Below are 12,445 nucleotides of genomic sequence, written 5' to 3' on the forward strand. Positions count from 1 at the left end.
TATCAAGATTTATGTGAGTTTGAACGTGGCGTTATAGTTGGCACATGAGCGATAGGACACAATATCTCCAAGGTAGTGATGAAGTGAGGATTTCCCCATATGACCATTCCATGAGTGTACTGTGAATATCAGGAATCCAGTAAAACATCAAATCTCCAACATTGCTGTGGCCAGAAAAAGATCCTGCAAAAATGGGACCAACGACGACTGAAGAGAATCATTCATCATGACAGATGTGCAAGCAAATTGCTGCAGGTTTCAATGATGGGCCATCAAGTGTCAATGTGTGAACCATACAACGAAACATCATCAATATGGACTTTTGGAGCCCAAGGCCCTCTTGTGTACCCTTGATGATTGCATGACACAAAGCCTTACACCCTGCCTGGGCCGTCAACATCAACATTGGACTGTTGATGACTGGAAACATGTTACCTGGTCAGACGAATCTCGTTTTAAATTGTATCGAGCGGATGGGTGTGTAAGTGTGTGGAGACAACCCCATGAATCCATGGATCCTGCATGTCAAGAGGCAACTGTTCAAGCTGGTCTAGGCTCTAAAATGGTGTAGGGCACGTGCAGTTGGAATGATATGGGAACCCTCATACATCTAGATACGATCTGGCAGGTAAATAAGCATCCTGTCTGATCACCTGCATCCTTTCATGTCCATTGTGCATTCCAGGGGACTTGGCCAATTCCAGCAGTACAATGCAACACCCCACACATGCAGAACTGCTGCAGAGTGGCTCCAGAACACTCTTATGAGTTTAAACACTTCCAATGGCCACCAAACTCACCAGACATGAATGTTATTGGGTATACCTGGGATGCCTTGCAATGTGCTATTCAGAAGAGAGCTCCAGCTTCTCCTACTCTCACTGATTAATGGACAGCTCTGCAGAATTCATGGTGTCTGTTCCCTCCAGCACTACTTCAGATTTTAAGTGAGTAAATGCCGCGTCATGCTGCAGCACTTCTGCATGATTGCGGGGACCCTGCATGACATTAGGCAGGTGTACCAGTTTCTTTGCCTCTTCACTGTATATGTGTTCACACTAGGCACAAGTCAACACAACACCACTTTTCTTAGTGAAGTAAGGTTATAAAATACCATCCATGACAAAAAGTCAGAATATAGTGTCAGAAGTAAGGAACCCACAATGATAAAATTTATTAAAGGCTAAAGAAAATGTGTAACACATATTCTCGTTGAAGATTGTGTTGTAAATTTTTCGTAGTGCTGAGAATAGAAAGAAAAAATAAATAAAGAAAGAAAGTGTCATACAAACGTTTCAGATCGCCAGCATTCATTTTCTTGAGAAAATATATATGTTCGAAGACGTCAAACAATATTTAAGAGGCAACAGAAAGATCCTTTTTATCTGATCCATTGTGTTTTGTTTTCTTTCTAAATACCAAATAACGTTAAAACTGATAGTATTTTTCTACTTCCCCACTTCTAAAAAGAGGTAAATTAACGAAAATTATCTCATCTATCTAAGATCTTATTTGTGCACAGATAGACTTTTCATTGTCTGGGTATAGTAAAAGTTAAATACTAATTCTCTTTCAGATATTTGGTCTAATCTGAGGATGAACACTTATTATAAGATCATCCAAGTCACCCTGAAACAATTGCAATGTACTCGTATCAGCAAAAAATGCAAACAATAAAGTAAAAGCTGAGAAGATATACAACAATCTACTTCAATTACATGAGTGTACATCATGAGAGTTGGTTAATTTTTGATGTCAACAGATAACACCACTGCAGTGGCAAGTGTTTGATAAATAACAAGAGACTGCGACAGTGAAGTGTGATGTACCTTTTATACAGTTTCTTTTTATTGTTTTTTAGAGAATTTTGCACTATGTAGTGACTTGTCTTGTAAGCAAAGTCTCTTGTCAAGCTGGGCAACAAAGGAGGGGGCCACACTAGAAGCCAGTCGTGAAGGCAGGAACCCACAAAGTGCTATAAGGGTCAACCAAGCCCCAAACTCAGGAGGGGAGGATTTTGGTGATATCACATTGTACATGTTTGTGATTATAAAGTGAGTGGGTATTATAATTGCTTGTGTCTCCCTATTGAATCTACTTTTCCAAGGAGCAATCCTACAATGGTGATGCAGCTTTGAACAGAAAAAGATGATTCCACACAGCAACAGTGAGGTAAAACAGGAGAAAAATGGCAATACTCAGCTGCTGCTCCAAGCTACCGGATCGGGTACTTCCTATGCCCTACAACCACAACTGCAACAATCTACATCACACCAAACTGCCAGTATACTAGGCATCCAGACAAAATTTTGGTTGGTGCTTCCAGAGAGCATTTTTTGCCAGCGCAACATTCTGATTACACAATTCAGTTCCATTGCATCATAGCACACTTCACTTCAGTGAATCACAAACAATTTTAGCAGAGGATGTTTTACATTCTTGTAGTTATGTAGTGCTTAAGAGCTGCTTAATTAAATATTTCAACTCAACACCAGAAAACAAGCTGAAGAGGTTAAAGGCTGATGAAGACGCTCCCCCCCCCCTCCCCCTGCCCTCCCTCTCTACTCTTCAAGTGCTGCCAGAAAAGGCTAAGGCTATGGGGCTATGGCAGCATTCTTAGAATTGAAAGTAGGCAGCATTTATGATGAAGCAAGCTGGGATAATTTTACTTCCTCTCTTGTTTTGCCATCTGCCTCCTTAAAATTAATTTTTTCAATATTAACTAATTACAATTAACATACATGAATTTAATCTGGATTTTCATAAAATAGAAAGATTGGCCCTTGGTTTTAAAGAATGTAACACCAGATTTAATTTTGTACTTCGTTTTATGTATGTAATTGATCATCTAATTTATTTTGACTATTACTCATTAGTATGTTTTTTTATAGAGTGATTTCAGTAAATGTTTCGTAACTTAAATCCTATAGTTTACGTATAAATTAATATAAATTCTGTAGTAATTATAAACATCTGGAAGATGAAATACTAGTAATCACAAAGTATCTATTTGGCTCTATTCGAAAACATGTTAGCAAAACCAGCCCTGAATTAATTCCAAAGTAATTAACAGTTTTGTCAAAAGTATTGTTTGAATAATGATATTTGTTAATTTCATGATTTAAGAAATAATTTGGCTTAACTCTTGCAGTAGAAGAAACTGCATGATTTAAGACATAATTTGGCTTAACTCTTGCAGTAGAAGAAACTGTTAAAAAGAACTAATTTATCGATGTATTCAGTTAAACGTATGAAGTAAGTTTTAATTGTAATTTCTGTAAATTTAACTTTAAACAATGTGTCGTTTCAGCACCTATTATTGTGATGGTATATAAGGGCATGAGACAGTCAGTCCACGGCAGAGTTTCAGATGAGGAACCTGTGTTGGTTAGAATGACAGCAATGCTTCCAATTGACTGTGGAATAAGTGTTAAATAGGCTTTGTGTAAAAGCAATGACAGTGTCTGCTCCATAAGTACCTGTTTATTGTTCAAGAACTGAATTATGTGGTTATGTTTTTACTGCTCATAGATGTTCAACAGCAAACTATTGTAGCAGTATATGCAGGGTTGCCTGCAAACTATTAATGAGGCTTATGGAAAGTTTAAATAATAGTGCACTGGCCATACATATATAACTGTATTATTGGGGGATCGTGAACAGTTTAAGTAAAAGTCAGTGAAATGTAACTGTGTATATGTCGGCTACATTATTTACTGTAATCTGCATCCAAATTACAAACCCAATTTTCTAGCCAGTGTAGCAATGCAATATGTTGACACCGAGAGCAACGAACAAAGAAATAAAATGCAGGTGGAACTGCTACACATTGTTGACCTCATTACTTCACCTGAAAGCTCCAATCCAAGGATTATGGAGTCGGGCAAGCGCAGTGGCCACAGGGCAAGCATCAACTGGGAAGCAGCTGTTTCCACCACCAGATGGCTAGCAGAGAGCGTTCAGGTTCTGGCCACGCAAGTGGCAACCCTGCAAACCAAGCAGCATGCGTGAGATAGACAATTCAGTGGTTGACAATTGGAACACATCAGATAGTATAACAGGCTACAAAAAGATAAGAATCACTGGTGCTGGTTCCATTTGAGGTACAGAGCTATGGCTTACAACTGCACAGCTGCTTGTTGGTACCCAGACTCATTCAGCAACCTGTAAAGGTCACAGCATTTCATCACACAAGATTTCTCAGTCTTTCTCTCCTACCCCCTTTGCTGCAGCTACCAAGCCATGTTTGTAGGGATCATTTGCAAACGATATTTTCTGTGGTAGGCGTCTGGACGTGTAATACAAGTAGCTGCCTGTGCAGGAGATGTCACTCTTCATTCACGCAGATTTTTTATAGTGGCTATAAGTCCCTAAAGTCAGACAGTGAATATCATGATACAAGAAGTAAAAATGATCTTCACAAAGATAAAACAGGTCTCAGAATGGTGCAGAAAGGAGTGCATTATTCAAGCATAAAAGTATACAATAAACTTCCGTTTCATGTTAAATCAGTTCTTGGGGAGATGACCAAATTCAAAAAACAGCTGAAATTTTATCTTTTGAATAGTTGATTCTATTCTTTACAGGAAGTTTTTGACAGTGTCTAACAATTAGTACAATGTGTTTAATTTTAATCATTCCTTAAGAGGTATGTAGCACTGGCATATCAAATGATGACAGAAAGCTTTTTATACGTATTACAATATAAGACTTATAATTTGTTTGTGTAATCATTATTAATACTATAAACTGTATTGTTATTTAAACACTTGAATCTATGTTGTTTATATATGATTTAGTTTCTAAGCCTCATGACTATGTAGATATGGCTATTACTGTTATAATCTGACATGTTCTACATCCTAGTGATACACTCACATCAAGGAGCTATGGAACACAATAATAAATAAATAAACAGCAGGAGCAGAGAACCATACCTGACATAGGAATATTTTAACACGCAGGAAACAACACACAGGCTGCACCATAAGTTCAAGCCTATCCTGGGCTGGGAGTTAATGAATACAAGGTGATATTATATTGAAGTCCCACCTAGATGCGAGAAATGTAAGCTATAAGAGCTTCAATTCAATGGTCACAACCCAAAAATAAGTAACTTCAAGCAAGAGGGGCAACATCTGAGAGTCAGATTTACAAACATTACAGACCCTTCCAAATGACTATTCAAGATGAATAGACAGTCATGGAAGGACTTTTTGTCAATGCAGGGGGTATGATTAGTGTGTTGCCGATAGACTTGTTTCATCCAGACAGCACATGAGTACCTCTACTTTTAATCACCATGAATAATTCAACAATAGAAGTGTGTTGAAAAAAAAGATGGTGTTATATCTCAGTTTACAAAAACCTAACAAGGAATGCTTTGGTTGCTAACCTCACTGAGCCCATACTGGGAGTACATTTTTTAACTATTTCAACCCCATCATGGACACCAGGAAAGGACTACTACAAAACTCAATGGCAACAATTGCTAGTCACGATGAAGAAAGGCACCACACTCTCAACAAATTCCCAGACATTGCTTCTGTGGCAGAGACTAAAGCGAAAGTTGGGTGTAACACATAATATTTCATATGCACCACAGCAGAAAAACTTAACTCCACAGAAGTTTGCAGCAGCAAAAAAAGACAAACATAGACAGACAGGGAGTGATGGAGTGACTGGGCTTTCAGAAAATCTGCATATGGTACAGAAGCACTTGGAGGTTTTGTGGTCATTAACTGGTATTAAATTCAAGGATGGTCCAAGACTAGTATCCTATACCACATGTTATGGATGCAAACAATTCAATGGCAGGTGCTACATTCTTCTCTGTTATTTATTGCGCGTGCGTGCACGCATGCACACACACACACACACACACACACACACACACACACACACACACACACACACACACACACACACACACACACATGTTCTCAAATTTTGGTGGCACCATGTGATGTAGATAAGATGGAAATTCATTGATGGTGCCTGGCAATCTTTGGCCTACTGCTCCCACCTACTCCCAGATGCACAGAGGTCTTGGGGCACTATTGACAGGAAACTGTACACATTATTCTGACACTTCAGCAATTTGCTCAAAGGAAGAGTCTTTGTGACTTATGTGCTGATTGTGACTATTCAAGGTAGGATCACCTAATGACTTAACCCAGCTTGATTAGATATGTGGATTTGTGTGTCAGTTCACAACAGACATACACCAGATAAGTGATGTCTGTCAAGATGTTGCACAAGTGAGAAGACTGTACAGTGGGACAACATTGCACATGAACAACTTCTCAACCCAGAGACATGAGCTCTGCAGGAGTAGGGTCAATCCGGTTTTAACCTGAAGCAAGTGGAGACACCATCAGGTAATTCAACCTTGTAGAGTGATCGCACACATAGCATGACACTAGTTTTCATACACTGTCCTCTCAGTGCAGCATTTTTGAAGCATTCTATGGCCTGGTGCACCCAGTGGTATGGACTGCTTTACAGCTGCTGACTAAAAATATGGTGTGGCCTGGAATCAATAAAGACTACTGTAAGTTGGTGGGCACAGCAGTGCGATGACTGCCAGAATGTCTGGACTGATAGGATCCATTGTAACACCTACAGCGTGGCTTGGAGACATTCTTGTGGATCTGGTGAGCCGATATTATACACCAATAGCTGCTGTCATGTGGTTACCATTGTAGATTGCTTCAGAAGATGGTCCAAGGCTTCCCCATTCACTGGCATCACCACAGAAACATTGTTGAGAACGCTACTCAGTGGCTAGATTGCAAGATTCAGCATGCTCAAATTGTGACTACTGACAGGGACCAACAATTCGATGCCACATTATTCCAAGAGTTGCTTTGCCTGTGCAGCTGCAACCACAATCAGATAATGAGTTACCACCTGCCCAGCAATGGGATGATGGAACGATTCCCCCAGACCCTGAAGGCAGTGCTGATATGTAACAAAGTTACATGGACTTGGTTTTGTCAGAATTTTGGTCAGCTTTCAAGGAAGATATGGCACATGCTCTGGCACAGTTGGTTTGTGGTGAAGCATTACAGAGTTATGCAGATAGCCTCATGAAACAATGGGCGTCCTTTGACCAAATGCTACCAAGCCCCATGGAGGCAAGCCTATCTTGATTCACAGGGACTTGGTCAGCTCATAACGTGTGGCTTCGGCATGACTCAGTTCACCTCATAACTTCCCACTGCTATTGCTTTCCTGCACAGCAACAATTGGAAATGGTGCGATGGGGACCACATACAATTAAGATTCACTGGAATCGACTGAGTGTCTATCAAATAACTTAAACCAGCTCAAATGGACATAGAGAGAGAGGACACAGCAGGTGCCACCACCACACCTCAACTCAGGCACGAGTTCTTCTGGCAATCTGCACACTGCTAAAAATTGACAAAGTATCTGTAGCTGAAACGAACATGAATCTCCACTGACAAAGATGTGAACTAGATGCATGATCAAACACCAGTATTCAGACAATCCTGTAGCTGCAGGGTTTCTTGTTCTTCAAAAATAAAAGGGGTCTGGTGTAGCAGCTTGCATTCAGCAAATAACAAGTGACTGAACAGTGAAATTTGGTACACCTTTTATATATTTTCTTTGTATTATTTTTAAGGCATATTTCATACTTAGCGGTAAAATTGTATTGTACATGGAATCTTTTATCATTGCCTTTGCATTTCATGGCATCTAGAGTGAATCATCCATTAGAGTTATTTAATACCATCAGTGATACATAAAGTTAGAACATCAGAATTAAGGAACTAGGAATGATAAAGTTTATTAATGGGCAAAGAACACTTTTTAATGGATATTCTTGATAAGGTTTGCATGGTAAACTGCTGAGGATAAAAAATGTGTTGTCCACAAATTTCAAAATACAATATTTATTTAATAGTGAAAATACATATGTACAAATGTTTCAACTAGTATAAGAATTAAGGAACTAGAAGGCAACACTTAGGGTCTTTCTGTTGTACCCATTGCATTTTTTCCTTACTGAGTACCAAATAACTTAAGAAAGAATTGGAACTTCTTGCTCTGACAGTGTCAACTTTTCACTGTTAAAAAAATATTATAAAGAAAAAGTGACTCATCAAGCCAAATTCTTGATTATGCATAGTGCAAGAGACAGGTACCCTGAAACGTAGATTGTTTTTATGATTTGAGATATATAGGCTCTTTTTGGGGGAACACTTATGGCAAAAGTATCCAAGTTGTTATGGAAACAAAGCAAACAAATAAAGACTAGGAAGAAGACATAAAAAGCACTACTATATAAAAACTGATTGCAGGTGGAAGAAGCTAATTTTGTGTGTGTGTGTGTGTTTGTGTGTGTGTGTGTGTGTGTGGCCAAAAGCTAACTTTCTGAGAGCCTTTCTGCTTTGCCTTTCTGTGACTCAGTGTCGACAGTTTGAAATCTTAAATAGTACAATCCTACTTTTTATTGTGTTTTCGGATTCTATGGGGAAAAATACACAAGTTCTGTATGTAACCCTGTTGTTGCATGATACATGGTGCTGTAATCAATGAATAACACAATTAAGTTCTGAAAAGGTATTAGTTGAGAAAAATGAATTGGATCAAAAGAAGAAAACAGAGATGTTCAATAACTGGGGAAAACTTGTTTAATGTGTGTCCTGTCACCAACAGGGTGCATGTTTGAGGGGAGTCTTCTTACCTCACACCAATAGGGTGATTGTTTATAAGGATTATTTCACAGTAAGTGCTCAAAAATGTCACAGTCCACTTCGATACACTTATTTATCTCCATTCAGAATGAGTTGACACAACTGAGAGCTGTTTCCAGTGTAAGCCATTGACATGCATTGGTAATTTGGTGAATTATGTTACTGTGTGTTGTTGACTTTTGATTATAAATGTCATTTTTCAAGTCAAACAAAAGTCAGGCAATGTAATATCTGGCACACTTGTAGGCCAATACACTGGACTGCCTCTTCCGATCAATCAACCACTGTACATATTATCTAATACTTCCCACACAGCTACAGAATAATGTGCTGGACAACCATACTGTTGAAACCACATTGTTTGTCACAAGTCTATGGGAAGGTATGCAAGAAGTTCTGGAATCCTGTTGTCTAAGAATGTTTGATATTTAACACAATTTCAAATGCCATCAAATACCAAAGAGTTTGTCACCAAGTGTTCCACATCAATTATTCACATTATATCGGCACCAATGTTCAACTTGATGTAATTAGTGTGCATTTTCCACTTTCCAATAATGCCTGTTGTATTGATTAATACTACCATAGTTTGTGAAGATTGCTCATCACAGTACAATACTCAAGCAAAGAAACTGGGCTCTCTGTATTTACTGCAGTGACCACTGGCAAAATATTTGATTCCGGAAATAATTGCCAAGAAGTTTTCATCAAAAGAAATAGGGAACAGATGACATTTTCTATGTTTCAAAATTTGGCAAAGTAGACCACCTAATTCCTGACTCATGACTTAATTTCTGAGTGCTAATGTGAGCATTACAATCCACTACAGGTAATATCTCAGTTTCATTATTCCATCCAGCAACTGTTATTTGGCTATTCCTTTTTCATGGCTGTACAAGTCCTTTGGTGGAGAACTGTTGCATAAACTGACAAAATGAAGAACACAGTTACATTACATTAATACTTGTTCCACAGATCGTGAATACGGCACTTCATTGTGATGTAGAACATGTCAGTTTTCTTTACACATTATAATATATTGGCTATCTTTCATACTTTTAATGCTATTGGGCAAATGACCAAAGATTTATGTAGCAGCATAATTCACCCCTTTCTGTGCCAAAGTCAGATTTTACCTAAAGCAGTGAAGATCATCCTTTCTTCTAGCGTTGTAGCTCAGCACTTCGATATTATTTTGAACTGGGATGGGTTATTAGTAACAAATTCCATAATTGAATGTATGTATTATGAAGGTACTGTGAATATCCCAAGTTCTTTAAATAAATGTCTGCTAGGTGGTCTTGGGTGGGCTGCAATTATTATTCTGATTACACACTTTAGTACAATGAATACTTTTTCTCTGAATAACGAATTATCCCAAAATATGATGCCATATGAAAGCAGTGAATGAAAATAGGCATAGTAGGGTAATTTACTGATATGTTTATCATCAAAATTTGCAATAATGCTTATAGCATAAGTAGTTCAACCTAACAATTTCAGCAGATCATCAATGTGTTTCTTGCAATTCAATTTCTAATCAATGCACACAGCCAGAAATTTTGAATATTTTGCCTTATCAACAGACTTCTGTTCAAAGTCTGTATGTATCAGTGGTGTTATGCCATTTACTATAAAGGATTTTATGTACTGTGTTGTCTCTAAATTTAGTGAGAGCCCATTTACAAGGAACAACTTTATAATTTTCTGAAGGACATTATTTACAAGTTCTTTAGCTGATTCTTGTTTGTTGGGTGTGATTATTATATTTGCATCACCAGCAAAAAGAACTAGCTTTGCATATTCATGAATATAGAGTGGCAAGTCATTTAATATACGGTATATTAAGAATAATAAGGGACCCAAGACTGAACCCTATGGGACACCATTCTCGATACCTCCCCAGAAATGACTCTGACTTTTGCAGACTATGTGTACCGTTAATTTCAACCTTCTGCATTCTTCCAGTTAAGTATGAATTGAACCACTTATGCATGGTCCCACTCATACCACAATGCATAAGCTTATATAGAAGAATTTCATGATTCATGCAGTCAAAACCCTTCAAGAGATCACAACATATTCCAATGGGTGATGTTCAGTTATTCACAGCATTTAATATTTGATAAGTAACAGCATATATAGCATTTTCTGTGGAAAATGCCTTTCTGAAAACTAAACTGACATTTTCTTAGTACTTCATTTTTACAAATATGTGATCCTACTCTTGAATACATTACTTTTTCTAGAATTTTGGATAAAAATGTCAGAATTGAGGTTGGATGGTAGTTGTTAGTAACTGACCTACCCCCTTTTTTATGCCAATTTTTAACAATAGCATATTTAAGTCTATCTGAAAAAATGCCATGTTTCAGAGAGCTACTACAAACTTGGCTAAGAACCCTACTTATCTGTTGGGAACAAGCTTCAAGTACTCTGTTGGAAATGCCATCAATTCCATGCAAGCTTTTACTATTCAGTGAATTTATTATTATCCTAATTTCAATAGCAGAGGTGGGTCGAATTTCAAGTTGATCTAATTACATAGGTATTGCCTCTTCCAAATACTGCCTTACATTTTCTAACGAATAGCTGGATCCTATTTTCTCTACAACACTTAAAAATGATTATTAATAATGTTTCTGCTTCTGACTTTTTGTTAACAAACTTTTCATTGAGTTTCATTTTAAAAAACGTCTTCCTGTGCTCTCAGTTGCCTGTTTCCATTTTAACAGTATTACAAATTGTTTTACTTTTATTATTAGAAGTGCTAATCTCAGACATAATGCATGTACTTTGGAACTTTTTAATGACTTTCCTCAATACAGTGCAGTACTTTTTATAATCTTCTACCGTTTCTGGATCATTACTCCTTCTAGCTAAAAGATTCATTTCCCTTTTCTGTTTACAATATATTTTTATCCCTTTAGTAAGCCACGACTTTTTAGATGGTTTCTTACAATTATAGTTCACTGTTTTCTTAGGGAAACTGTTTTCAGCATACTCATAAAGGCATCAAGAAATAGGTTTAATTTTAAATTAGCATCAGGTTCCCTGTATACCTCATCTGGCCTAACTGCTACAAGCTTTCCCTGGATTTGTAATTGTTAAACCATTCACAGAAAGCACTATTTTGGAGAAGTGTTTTGCATCACACCCTGTTGGGAAAATGTTTAGCATAAAGGGTTACAGCATATTTGCCACTTTCTCCATAAATGTAAACCATTTTTGCTTTTCTTTTATTGTAATATGCCGCATTCTAACTGATAATACAGTCAGGTTAAGAAGAAATGCAATGGATATTTAAGAAATGAAGACTGACATACACAATGAGATCAAGTCAAATAATGGATGTGTGAATGTTTGAGAATCATTTCATAGACAAAACTGCAAAACACTGAGTCATTTGCATGTGCGTATGTTTTACGCTTTTGGTCCAATGCATTTTTCTTGAGATAATACTGTTTTCAAACTCAGTCATGTTATTTGTCATTAATAGTGCCTCCTATCAGTCAACAACAAAAGTATTGCATACAAAAGTCACATATTTTTTCCTGCAGACTCCGATTCTACAAGAAAAGGGATGTTCCTATTTAAGATTTCAAACTCACCCTGTGGCTGGGGCAGGGAGTCAACACTGGTATCACCAAATAACATTTTAAAAAATACTGAACACATTTTTTTGTATTAATCCAATGAGTAGTTTTTCAGATATTTCA

At 37.5% G+C, this 12,445-nt stretch overlaps 1 protein-coding gene across 4 annotated transcripts in view; it reads right to left on the bottom strand.

Moving 5' to 3' along the window:
* LOC126266877 (major facilitator superfamily domain-containing protein 10) overlaps positions 1 to 12,445 on the bottom strand; it is a 136,898-nt gene that overhangs the window by 96,725 nt on the left and 27,728 nt on the right. For 2 of the 4 annotated variants that reach the window (XM_049971531.1, XM_049971530.1), the window contains exon 2: positions 3,851 to 3,987. The exons of the other annotated variants lie outside the window; for them this stretch is intronic. The gene's annotated coding sequence lies outside the window, so the exon portion shown is untranslated. The remainder of the gene's footprint in view (positions 1 to 3,850; positions 3,988 to 12,445) is intronic. 4 annotated transcript variants of the gene reach the window in all.

The sequence above is a fragment of the Schistocerca gregaria genome, chromosome 4, assembly GCF_023897955.1.
Source record: "Schistocerca gregaria isolate iqSchGreg1 chromosome 4, iqSchGreg1.2, whole genome shotgun sequence".
Taxonomy (NCBI): Eukaryota; Metazoa; Arthropoda; class Insecta; order Orthoptera; family Acrididae; genus Schistocerca; species Schistocerca gregaria.